Source organism: Neofelis nebulosa, chromosome 3, assembly GCF_028018385.1.
Source record: "Neofelis nebulosa isolate mNeoNeb1 chromosome 3, mNeoNeb1.pri, whole genome shotgun sequence".
In the NCBI taxonomy this organism is placed as follows: Eukaryota; Metazoa; Chordata; class Mammalia; order Carnivora; family Felidae; genus Neofelis; species Neofelis nebulosa.
The window spans coordinates 134796463-134810130 of record NC_080784.1 but is presented as its reverse complement, the minus strand read 5'-3'; the positions used below and the strand labels follow the sequence as shown (position 1 = coordinate 134810130).

At 38.1% G+C, this 13668-nt stretch overlaps 1 long non-coding RNA gene across 2 annotated transcripts in view; it reads right to left on the bottom strand.

Annotated features, from left to right (window-relative positions):
* Positions 1-13668, bottom strand: part of LOC131507353 (uncharacterized) — a 75273-nt gene that overhangs the window by 11554 nt on the left and 50051 nt on the right. For both annotated transcript variants that reach the window (XR_009259459.1, XR_009259460.1), the window contains exons 2-3: positions 12573-12735; positions 6498-6547 (exon numbers count right to left, since the gene is read on the bottom strand). This is a non-coding gene — a long non-coding RNA (uncharacterized LOC131507353). The remainder of the gene's footprint in view (positions 1-6497; positions 6548-12572; positions 12736-13668) is intronic.

Below are 13668 nucleotides of genomic sequence, written 5' to 3'. Positions count from 1 at the left end.
TAGTATATTATCTGAAAAGGTGCTTGGAATACCTGATGCAGAATAAGTGCTATATCCATATCTGTCCTGCAGTAGAATGTGTTGGTTCCGAAGAAGCAGCTTATCAACAGCAAATTAAAGTTTTTTTCTTTGGCATTTATCACTCTTCATCACATAATTTAGATATGTATATAAGTCCCTTCTCCCCTCCCAGGTAATATTCTAAGACAGTGATTATTTTTTATATCACTATGATTCCCTACAGTGGCAAGTACTCAATAAATATTTGTAAAGTGAGCATTTGTGATGTTATTGATTGCTTCATCCACCAGATCATTCCTCCTCACACTCACCCAAAGTTCCAAATCTACAAAAGTGCTACTTGAGGGGGACCAAATTGAGATAAGGCTTATATAATTAAGGAAAGGTAATGTGCAAGAAATGATCAGGTCTCTCATATATTTGCATTAAATCCTCTATCATTTCAGATGTTGAGCCTTTAAAACCTTTTTAAATGTTAATCATTAAAGATTTAATACAAAGTCTAATGACTGTTTGGAGATGTTGCTAAACATCCTGACAATTTTTAAAAACTGGTCTGACATTGAGAAGGATTAAAGAATGACTGGTTCTCAGGTTCCTGACTTGAATAAAGGAATTTGATTTCTCATTTGCCTTTCTACACTCCTATGTATGAGCCGGTATACTTCCAAGTGGCCACAAGAGGGGAGTATCAACCACTGTCATCTTTCACAAATGAGTGACCTGATGAATCATTCTTTCTCCAGCTGAATGCATGCTTGATTCTGAACAGTCAATTAAATAATCATACTCCTTTCAGCTGATTGTCAAAGAATGAATGGGGGTTTGCTCTTTATGTGTTCACAGAGCATATAACCTTCAACTTCCAGCTGTCTAATCAAACCATAATACTAATTAAAAGAAATATTTCTGGAAAGGGTCTGAAGGACATACAGTCCCTCTCTCTCAATTCCACTAATGTTATTTCACCTTTGCATTAAACCAGACCCTGAGAAAATTGTGTTCTTTAATTACCTTGTTTTGCCCCATTTAGAACTGTTTATATGATGAGGGGCACCTTGGGTGGCTCAGTTGGTTAAACAACTCTTGCTTTTGGCTCAGTTCATGATCTCCCTATTTCGAGTTCAAGCCCCATGTTAGGCTCCACACTGACAGTGTGGAACCTGCTTGGAATTGTCTCTCTCCCTGCCTCTCCCCCCATTCACATGCTTTCTCTCTCAAAATAAGTAAACTTTTAAAAAAAGGAATGTTTATAATGAATTGTGATAAGCCTAGGATAACATGCCAAATCACAATTTGATATATCACTCAAAGAACGTATAAACTACACACTGAAAAGTATTATGAAGGAGAGTAAGCTTCATAGCATGAAAGTGTGTAACAGGAATACTGAATTTAATTGGGAAGAAGTGCTCTTTGAACATGAGGATGAATATAAGTTGCCTGAGTGAAAGGGGATGGGGCACAGACATTCCTGCTCAGAAGGGCACAGTGTGCATTCGGCAGCTGGAAGAATTCCAGGGGGCCTCAAGGACAGGTAAAGATGAGGAAGGGATGGAGCAAGGCTTGAGAGGGCAGTGAGGTTTTGGTGGCTTTACTGAGGCTTCTGTGTTACCCTCTATCTCTTGTCTATGTTATCCTTTCCTAATAAACATATTTTTGTGGAACAAAATGGGGTATAAATTAAAAGTTATTATTCTAGGTTGCATTACAAGCTGGCTCCATCAAACATTATATAAAAACATTTTCCCACATATATCACCACCAAGGCTTGCTCAGGTCCACTGAGGCTCATTACAGACACAGGTGTGCTGGCCCACTCTGAGTGAGCTTGTGGACTTGAGAACACAGACTGGCTTTGCTCTCATGGCATCTGGAGGCTCATGCTATTCTTGCTTTGCAGCACATCCAGATCAAGAGTTAGAGTCTTCTTTAGACATTAGGTTTACTGACAATTTAGAAAGAACAAGCCTGCTTTCTGGTTCTATAAATACTACCATTAGTTAGTTCTTAAAAACACTTCTGGAATAAACAGGCCGAGTGAATAAAAAGGCGGTATTTTATGTCGCTTTTTGATTATAAACCTTCATTCTGTGAACTTTGCTGAGGATTAGAATGCATTAGTTAAAGATTCCTAGAGGAAACCTCTATGGTTAGGCAATTTTGCCTTCATCTGTTGCTTTTGTTCTCAGTATTAAGTTGAAACAAGGCCTTAATGAGGACAACACAAAACATATCAATGCTGCTTATCTTCTCTATGCCCGAAAAAGGCCGATTTCTGGGCCCTTACTAGTTGTAGTAAAACACGTTCTATTAAGTGAGAGTGGTTACAAGTAGGGTCACTTATTCATTGTGCCTTAACCTGACAGAGCTCCTTCTCGATGCTTCGAATCACACCAGACACACTATTGCCACAGGACTTTAGCACTGGCTGCTCCCTCTACTTGGAATGCTCTTCCTCTCTGTAACCACAAGTCTGACTTGTTCACCTCCTTCTAGTTTTGTACTGAATGTTACCTTCTCAATGAAGCTCACTTGATTATCCATCCTATTTAAAACTGGTGGCCCCTTGGGGCGCCTGGGTGGCTCAGTTGGTTAAGCCTCTGACTTCAGCCCAGGTCATGATCTCACCATTGGTGAGTTTGAACCCCACATTGGGCTCTGTGCTGATGGCTCAGAGCCTGGAGCCTGCTTAGGATTCTGCGTCTCCTTCTCTCTCTGACCCTCCCCCACTCACATTCTGTCCTCTCGCCCAAAAATAAATAAACATTAAAACTGGTGGCCCCCGTGAACTCCTGATTCCTTTTTCTCTATTTTAGGGGTTGACAAACTGTGGCCCATCGGCACACAACCATCTTCATTTTTTAATATCTTGATTGTGGCCAATTCTGCCCTATAACAGCAGAGTTGAGAGACAATGTAGACTGCAAATTGCATGGTAGGTTTTTAATAACTGTTGAATGAATGAATGAATGAATGAATGAATATAAAGTGCTCCAAAAAGATTAATTATGGTCATTATTATTTCAGTATATCCACAACTTTTCAAAAGGGAAGGATATATATTACCCCAGCATATATTCCCAACCTAACATGTAGACAGTTGTGACTACCACAAGACTTCCTCACCTATGGTGGGAAGCGTGCTTTTACGGGTTTGTCTCTAAGCCTTATATACCTGCCTACTTCCACTAGAACACCTACACGATCCTAAAATAAACACCAGAGGAAAAGGCTTTTTTATAAAAGTAAACATCTTTTGCAGCTCTAAGACATTTGGCTTTTGTTGGGGAAGTACTATTTTCAGGTTCAGACAGAAGAAGGTCTATTTTTACACTATAGCCAGACAAGACTTAACTATTGAGCCAAATGGGTAGGTGCATTTTCAAACTATGTCTTTATTTCACTTAAAAGAAGAGGGGAAGGGATAAGCTCACCTTTTGATCAAGGAAATAAAAGATTCAACCTTCCAGTTCCTTCAGTAATTGATAATTTTTTTTTCCATGTGGGTTACAGTTCTTGAGCACATTAACAAACACCAATTTATATAGTCTCTTGTCTATGCAAAATATTCACAAAGTTACTGCAAAGGCATTAAGGTTGGAACCCATGTAATCAGAATTCTGAAAATCTATTTTTTATTTCTGCTTTTTAATTGCTACTTCAGTTGTAGTTTCCAAAAGCACAGGTGTATCAGTCTCCTTATTGTTTTTAGATAGTTTTGGGGGGGGGGGGCGGTAAACATGAACTAAGAGTTAGGTGTGGCAGAAGTGGATCTTCCATGATAGCCAGCCTCAACTGGGGATGATTTTGCATTTAGCAAAATCTGGAGATATTTTTAATTGCCATGACTGAGAAGGTGTTACTGGCATGTTAGTGTAACAGCATCAGACAGGGGTGCTTCTAAACATTCTACAATGCCCAGAACAGGTACCCCTGACTTCCCAACAAGGAATTATCTTGTTCAAAATGTGAGCAGTGCCAAGGTTGAAAAACCCTGTCCTATAATATAGTTAATACTTTTCCTTTCCCTTTCTAAGCCATTTGCTTTCTTGTTGCCTTAGTGATGTCATCCTATGCAACCTAGGATTAATAACAGGTGTCTATTTCCTCTATCACTGGGAGAAGATAATGACTGTCCAATACTGCAAATCATTCAAGCATTAAAAATCCCTAAGGAAGGGAATTATTACTACTTATTAAGATTAAATTGTATCTCTAGATTTCATGGCTATATTGATTCAGGGCTGCTTTTTAAAAGTTTAAATAATTTAGAGAAGCTTAAAATGTCTAGTTAGTGATCCCCTGTGGGGTCATAGAGAGAAGGTCACAGAACAAAGGGTGCAGAAATCCCTGTAAAAAAATCCATAGCCAATGTGTTTCCTCTTCTAGGTCTCTTTGTGGCTGTTCTATTCCAGACTTTCTCCCCTCTCTGGATCCCTGCTTCTTCCTCTTCCTAAAGGATAGTTTTGCTCCAACCTCTTTCATTTCCCCTTAATTTGCTGAGTATTTCATCAACGATCTTGTTTTACTCAAGCATTCCCTTAGGGTCTCACCCTTCACTCAAGTAGCTTACTGCGTATTTTTCCTGAACACATATAGTGTCTTAACAAGATAAATTTGGATGAAAAAAATATTCTCTTCTAAATAAATATAAATCTAAATATAAATATTTCCCCTTGAATACTTAATAATTTTATCTCATATAGCCCTTCTTAATTAGGAAATGGATAAATAGTAATTAACATAAAAAAGAAAACCAGAGCAAAGAATTACTTCATTTATTTTAATTTGGGGCTAAAAAGAGAACACTGTGGCTTTAAACAAGGTTCCTAATGTCCAAGGCCCCTAAATCCTTAAATTGTTATTGGAAGAAACTGTGTTTGTTTTTTAATTTTATAAAAGTCTTGGGTTCGCGGTGACAGAGGGCTGGCATAGTGGTAGTGGCTGCTATGTAAATGGAGGACCCAAGTGGTAATCTTGAAGGGTCAGAACACCCTATCTTCAACACAGATTATTTTCTCACAAGAGTTTATGCAAACTAAAAGAATATTATGTGCACTTCTACATAAATGTCTAATAGATTTTTAAGGGGAGGTTAGTGATTAGGATATAACACAAGGCTCTTCTACTCAGCAAGTTGGAAACATGTTAGATGTAGAAGATTGAGTTGACTAGGCCACTGGTCCACCCCATTATGTTATTTCTTAGGTTTCTATATGTTTTCTTAGAAGAGGAGAAATATTTTGTCTATATCAATTAAATTTAAGAGAAAATGTAACTTATTTTCCATTTGCACCCAATTTAATATCCAAAATCCTTGCATTGGTTTATAAGGTCTAGACGATATGGCTGCCTCCATCTTGCTAACCTCATCTCCTACTCTCCCCTCACTCACTCACTCTGTTCTAGAACTCTGCCTCCTTGCACTTCCTCAAACTCTTCAGACACTCTCTGTCTCAGGACCTTTGTACTTGTTCCTTATGCCTGGAATGTTCTTTCCTGGTTTATCCACTTGCTTTCTTCCAAACTCAAGTCTTTGCTCTACTTTCTTCTCACTGATCACACTATTTCATATTTCATATTTCAAAACACACCTTTGCCTTCTCCCCTCAGCTTTGTTGATCCTTCTTCCCTACTCAACTTTTCTCTGGTTTTACACAGTATTAATAACAAACTAACAAACTAAATAATGTACTCATTTATAATGTGACTTGTTTATTTCCTACTTGCCTCTGTTAGAATATTTCTCAAGGGCAAGGACTTTTTTCTGTTTTGCTCCCCAAAATATCTCAAGAGCCTAGAACAGTGTCTGGCTCATAGTAGCCATTCCATACATATTTATTGAATAAATGAATGGGTTGGTTAAACATAAGCAGGGACAGAGAGCTCTAGTTATGGCAGGGGTCTCTGTGAGGAGGTTGCAACTCTCAAGAGGGCAGCTTGTAGACACCCTAAAACAAGGACAGAAGGAAGACAGAGGTAGGGGAGAGGGGGTAATGTGTATTGTATTTTACAATCTTTTTCTAGGGTTGGCCTTGCTGATGGATATCTGAGGAATAGGAAAATTCTTGGATATAGGTGCTCATAGGCAGCTGTTTCCAGTGTATTTAAGTGTTGTGTGTGTGTGTGCGTGAGAGAGAGAGAGAGAGAGAGAGAGAGAGAGAGAGAGAGAGAGAGAGAGAGAGAGAGAGAGAGAAGAGGAAGGCATTGCAATAGTATGGCTAAGAAACTTCCTGTCACTCACTTGACCTCTCATACCTTCCACCTCCATGCACTCAACCAGCATGCTGATACCTGCAGCGTGCCATCTGGTTTTATTTTTATAGTCAGACAAAGATGACAAACTCAAGACATCTTTGGATATAACCTTAAATACCTCTCAGGGCCACAGTGAGACAAAACAACTTCATTTTTACCAGACACAAGACAAAGATGACTCATCAGACAAAACAAATCTAGTTTTACAAACCCACCTGCTCACTCCTGGGAAGCTGTTTTAATGTGATATTCCAGTGTGCTCCAGCTGAATTAGAAGGCAAAATGGAAAGTTTATTAGAAGACTAAAAGGTCACGTTAGTTTACGCTTTCTTCCCCAATACGAGGATTCTGCTAGTGAGCACAGCTCTGAGCATGAGCTCTGAATTATGAATCAGACTGCCTGGGTCTAAATCTTATTCCATTACTTAAATGGCTATGACTAAAGTTATTTAGTCTCTTCATCCTCAGTTTTTCCCATTTGTTAATAGTATTGTGAGATTATTGTGAGAATAAAATGAGGTGCTATATATGTAAAGTGTCCAGCAAGGCTGAGCAAAGGGTATCTCTTAAGCATACTGTATAATACAGGCAGTCAGATTGCCTATATTAAAATCCTGGCTTTACTACTTTCTTGCCTTGCAACTTGGGGCAAGATACTTCACATCACTCTGCTTCAGCTTCACTTTTAAGGGAAAAATGACTGCCAAGGAGAATTCAACAAAACAGTTTAGGAAAATAACTTCTGAAACACCTGACACATAGCAAGTGTGCAATAAAAGGCAACGGTTATTACTCTTACCACTACAATTACTACCACTACTATTACTGTTACTGCAACCACAGCTGATGCTGCTACTACCATATTAGCAATGTGAGAAGGCTGGAAAAAAACCCATAAACTTTTACTCTCATAGAGACTTTGGTTTACAGATTTTGAAGACATTTTCTCTCACCTTCCTATCCATATTCCTTTGTTTATCCCTGCAGTGCATTTATCAAAAGAAATTGGTGAATGTTATCAAGATACCGGAATAAGGGGATGCACTTCAGATTCTAGACTCTAGATTCTAGAAGGCGTGGAGTTCCTTGGATTATAATTTGAACAGCATCTTTGAGGGCAAAAGTCCCTGTTTTCCGGTTCATTTTATTTGGAACTTGACATCCCTGAAAATAATGGAAGGAACAAGGAGCTGGCTGTAACTGAGGAATAACTGGTCACTCTGGGAGAGGCAGAAAGTTCTCTATGAATATCTGTTTTGTCTTTCTCTAATATTAAAATTCCTGAGTCATAGTTGGGCACTCTGATTTTTAGTTGGAGACTCTATTTCCCAGATTTATTTGTAGCTAGCTGTGCCCTTATGACTAAGTTCTTGAAATAGAATGGCAATAGAAGTGATATGTACCACTTCCAGGTTACACCTTAAAAGAAACGAGTAATACACATGTCTTCTCCTTTATTTCCTCACTACCTGGGATGTACATATGATGGGGGCTGTTAGAGCATCTGCTTTAGATCCAGAGATGGAAGGTTCTTAATGAGGATGGCACAGATACCCTCCCAACATTGGATTGTCTTATCTCTGAACTTTCACATGAGAGACAACGATAAACTTCTATATTGTATTAGCTGCTAGACTTCAGGATCTCTTAGCCTGTAACTAATACAGCCAAAATAACTCAATAAAAATGGCACTCTACACAACCACAATCATAAAGGAAGATAATGTCATACTGCTTGAATGTAATGAAAACATTTTCAGAAAGGAAATACCTCAGTCTTTGAGGTAGATCATTTTATTTTATTTTTTTAATTTATTATGTTTATTTATTTTTGAGAGAAAGAGAGTGCGAGTTGGGGAAGGGCAGGGAGATGGAGACATAGAATCTGAAGCAGCTCCTGGCTCTAAGCTGTCAGCACAGAGACTGATGTGGGGGTCAAACCCATGGGTGGCGAGATCATGACCTGAGTCGAAGTCAGATGCTAAACTGACTGAGCCACCCAGGTGCCCCCTAGGTAGATCATTTTAAATCTAAAAGACTACATTAAGTTTTGAACTTCAAAGCATTCTCCAAGTCTTTTTCTCATAACAGTTATGTCTGCAATGGTATCAATTACCAGTGCTCTTTGGGTTTGTGGTTAGATACTCTTTTGTATGGTTAGAATTCAAACAAATGCTAATGTTATTATCTACATCGCCTTTATTTAGGGTTTTAACGTATTCAGTTCATGGATTAGAGAGATGCAGACACCAAAGTAAAATAGACCCTAAAATTTAGGATAAAAGACAACTATATTAAAATGCCAGTAAGAAGTTGATACAATCACATCAGGGAATGACATGCTCAAGACTTACAAGCCTGAATCATTTACTGTATGTACTGCTTTTATGTTTAACAAAATCTTTAAAGAAAATTACATGCTAAGGTTGTGACTGATTGTTTACAAGTTTAGAATTATCCTCTGATTTAGAGGTAGTTTACTGCTCTATGAGAGTGAGTTTAAGCATCCTTAGGAAGTCAGTATTTTAATTTATATATAATATATATATATATATATATATAAATTATATATAAATATATATATAAATGTGTGTATATATATATACACACACACATATATATATATATATATACACACACATTCAATAAATATTAAAGTATATTTGACACAAAATGCTACATTAGTTTCAGGTATACAGCATACTGATTTGACAACTCTATACATTACGTTATGCTCACCACAAGTGTAGCTACCCTCTGTCACCATATAGCACTATTATAATACCGTTGACTGTAAGGAAGTCAATTGTAAAATGTAATAACCGAAAATTAGTACAATTGGGAATTGGCATGTTAATGGAAATTGAAAGAAGCAGGCTCATGTGGCAGTGTGAAATCCAAAAAAAGGTAAGTGACTCTGCGGTAGAAAGGAGATTAAAAGTAGACCTTTTTCTTCCACACAGTCATAGCCAAAGGATGATTTCATCTCACATACTGTGATTATGATTCATCAGGGAATATCTAAAGCGAAGGCAGCCTTTCATCAGGCTAGCATAGCTTAATAAAAATGCCTGTAAGAACATCCACATCCTGTCCTTTCCTTCTGTAAACATTTGCTCTGAGGTTTGCGCTCTTGGATCGACCCACCATGCCAGAGGAAATGGGTACCCTCTCTCTAGGCCAGGTTTGCCTGATATCGTTACAACTAATTTTCTAGCCTGCAGATAGATCTTTTAGAAGTTTTTTTGACATGGCTCAATGCCTATGTATCTTTTTACTTCTAAGTCAATGAGTAAATGAAAGTTTCTGAATATTTAGATCTGGGACCAGATCATTAATCTCATCCATTAGATTCAGTCTGGAATAGCTATCCTTGAGTTCGTACCATCACATGTATTTTTATGCTAATTTTATTTCTGGGGGAGTACTATTCTTAATAATTTAAACAGTACTCAATTTTAAATCAGACAAAGGAAAGACAGGTAATATTGATCTTAAAAATAAATGATTACCCCGCTACGCACCAAGTAGCCTGAGGGAAAATACTGATTTAACACCTAATGCTGACAAAAATACAGAGAAACTGGATCTTTCACACATAGTTGGTCAAATACAAAGGCAGACAATTACTCCAGAGAACATTTTGCAATTTCTTAGAGAATTAAACATATACTTAACAATCTAGCAATTGCCCTCTTAGACATTTATCCTAGGAAAATTAAAACTTACTCTCATAAAAATCTGTCTACAAAATTTTTTTAGCAGCTTTAACTGTGATAGCCCTAATTAAAAACAACCCAGATGTCCTTCAAAAGGTGAATGAATAAACGAACTGAGGTAAATCTATACAATGGAGTACTATTCTGAAATACAAAGATATTATTTATATACACATCAACTTGGATAAATCTCAAGCCATTATGCTCAATGAAAAAAGCCTAACTCAAAATATTAGTTACTATATGATTCCACTCTTAAAATAGCAAAATTATAGGAATCAGATCAGTGGAGAATAGATCAATGGGGTTAGGGATGGGGGAAGAGGGAAGTATGACTAGGCATCGTGAAGATTAAATCTATATGCTGATAATATTTCATAGAACCATACAATGGGAGTGTATGTGAAAACTAGTGAAGTTTGAGTAAATTCTATAGTAAGAGTATTCCTGGTTTTGATAATGTACTACAGTTAAGCAAAATGTTAGTTTTGGAGAAGCTGGGTAAAGGGTTCATGGGACCTCTCTATACTATTTTTGCAACTTCTTGTCAATTTATAATTATTGCAAATAAAAAAATTTAAATTGATTATATTAACTCACCAAGTACTACAGTTTACTTTTTAATCTACTTATTTTATTTTATGGGAAGTAATGCAAGGAGGAGCAAGAATGTCAAACTGCTTTAATCAGAACAGTTCTGCTTTTTATCTGTTTATTCCTATGGGAAGATTTCTTTTTTTTTTTTAATTTTTTTTAATGTTTATTTATTTTTTTTCCAATATATGAAATTTATTGTCAAATTGGTTTCCATACAACACCCAGTGCTCATCCCAAAAGGTGCCCTCCTCAATACCCATCCACCACCCTCCCCTCCCTCCCACCCCCCATCAACCCTCAGTTTGTTCTCAGTTTTTAACAGTCTCTTATGCTTTGGCTCTCTCCCACTCTAACCTCTTTTTTTTTTTCCTTCCCCTCCCCCATGGGTTTCTGTTAAGTTTCTCAGGATCCACATAAGAGTGAAAACATATGGTATCTGTCTTTCTCTGTATGGCTTATTTCACTTAGCATCACACTCTCTAGTTCCATCCACGTTGCTACAAAAGGCCACATTTTGTTCTTTCTCATTGCCACGTAGTATTCCATTGTGTATATAAACCACAATTTCTTTATGCATTCATCAGTTGATGGACATTTAGGCTCCTTATATAATTTGGCTATTGTTGAGAGTGCTGCTATAAACATTGGGGTACAAGTGCCCCTATGCATCAGCACTCCTGTATCCCTTGGGTAAATTCCTAGCAGTGCTATTGCTGGGTCATAGGGTAGGTCTATTTTTAATTTTCTGAGGAACCTCCACACTGCTTTACCTATGGGAAGATTTCTTATGTAGACACAGTTCTTGGGATGCAGTCTGAAAACCACTTCTAAAAAGTTATAGACATTTCTTGAGACAAAATCAAATCATGTACAATAATTTAGTTTTTAATCAAGAAAAGTAGGTATGCTTTAGAAGGCATTTTGATTATTATTTATGGTAACAAAGAGTTATAGCTTCCAAGGGTAGTTATTATAAATAGCCACATATTTTAGACATGGTATGAGACCTGGTTTGTTTATTACGAAATTACAGATGCTGACGTTAACCAGAGCTAACATACTGCTTGTTGCATTGCAGGGAAATGAAATTGTTGGTGGACTTTTCCTAGAAGTCATTTAAAACTGGCAGTTAGCTGGTAGAGTAGTGATTTTTCAATCTGAGATCCAGTTAGGCAAGACAAGAACGGCTACAAAACTACTCAGCTTGGCCTAACGTAGGATTTGTTGCCAATATAAACTGCACCTCTAAATATTCAAAAAAATGTTTATTTGCTCCCATGAAATGTTGCCCTCATGCAGGTATTTTGGACAGCAGAGCAGTTTGAGGTGGCTGACAGCTGCCTCATACAGAGATGTTTCTTGCGGCACCTGTAGAGGCAAAGCTTTCCTGGTAGGATCTGACCAGATGTGGTTTGGACCCTTCACTCTACATGCCCAACATACCTACCCAGAGCCCCAGTAAGTTTCTTACCCCAGTGACCAAAGCCTGATTACAGCTGTAGTGCTTAGACACGGCCTCTGGGGTAATTATAGAGTTGGCCTTGTGGTTGTCTTCCAGGAAATGGCAAATACCACTTAGTTGGTCCCGGCAGACTTCACTCGGGGACAACAGGAAACAAACTCCATGTAAGGGCATCCTGTAGCAGCTGCTACTTGTTGGCAGCTGGAAGGTAGACATGTTCTCTTTCACCATCTCCGTTTCCCCTTCCTAAATCAATTTGAGGCTTGTACGTATACAGTGATCCTTAAAAGGACCTACACTGGATAATTGCTTTTGACCTTCCTCCACTTACTCTGACTCTGAGAATGTTTTTGCAGCTAACTTTTTCAACACTATTATCTTACTGCCAAGTGTCCTGGAAAGTTCTTCAAAGAGTTTTCTCTGCTTTCATCATTTAAGAGAATAGTAGCTTTATTAGCTTGGGGCCAAAAATGGATTTAAAAAATATAATTAGTTCCCAAAATTAAACTTACCAGCTGCAGAAACTCAACTCTTCTCTGAACTGTTAAATTTGGATGCGAACTGTGAAACTGGAGCAGGAGCATGCTGTTTGATGGGGGTGGGAGGAGACAGGTCACATACGGTCTTCTCAGGTGTCCTCACCATCTCTTGTCCTTGGGTACTTGTCCCATTTCCCTACAGCAAGAGGAATTTGATAGGGTGTTGTATGTGAAAGGAAGCCATAGCAGGAAAAGTTTTGGAATGCCATGGAGTATTACATGGCCACTAAAAATAATGAATTTCCAGCTAATACAAATGATTTTCTGCAATTCCCACAATAATTCAATTATTGTTGAGCAGGGAAAACAAGATACAGAAGAGTGTGATACTATATGTGGTACACAGAATTGGTCTCTCTTGCTTGCAGGTTATACATTTGGCAGGTGCAATAGTTAAATTAGCCGTGGTGAACGGGAGCATATATTGGGCATATGCATAGTCTCTCTCCCTGAGACAAAGCTATTTCATCCATTTTCCCATTGTGCTAGCAATGGGTGGCTGATGAGAAGATGAATAATGTCACCTGGCTGAGTCATTTTTGTCTACCTGGCTGTTTGGTACCCCTTCCATGTTGGTTGATCTTGGGTAGGTGTTACATGTTTTCAGGCTCTTTATACTTCGTGCTCATTCTCTAATGTTCAACTATCTGCCTACTTCCCAGGTTTCCTTTTTCCTGATATTCCAGTCTTTCTCCTTATAGGCCCATGTAGTGGGTTTAAGTGTTTCCCCCAAATTCATGCCTACCTGGAAACTCAGATTGTGACCTTCCTTGGAATTAGCATCTTTGTAAATATAATTAGTTAAAAATCTTGAGATAAAATCATACCAGATTTAGAGTGGGCCCGAAGTCCAATGACTGGGGCTCTTATAAGAAGAAGGGAGGATACTGAGAGGTGCATGGAGAAGAAGGCATTATTGACAATAAAGGCAGAGATTGGAATGATGAGTCTACAAGCCAAGGAATGCCAAGGATGGCTGGTGATTACTGGAAGCTAGGAGAGAGGCTTGGTATAGTTTTGTCCTTAGAGCCTCCAGAAGAACTAACCCTACTAACACCTTGATTTCAGA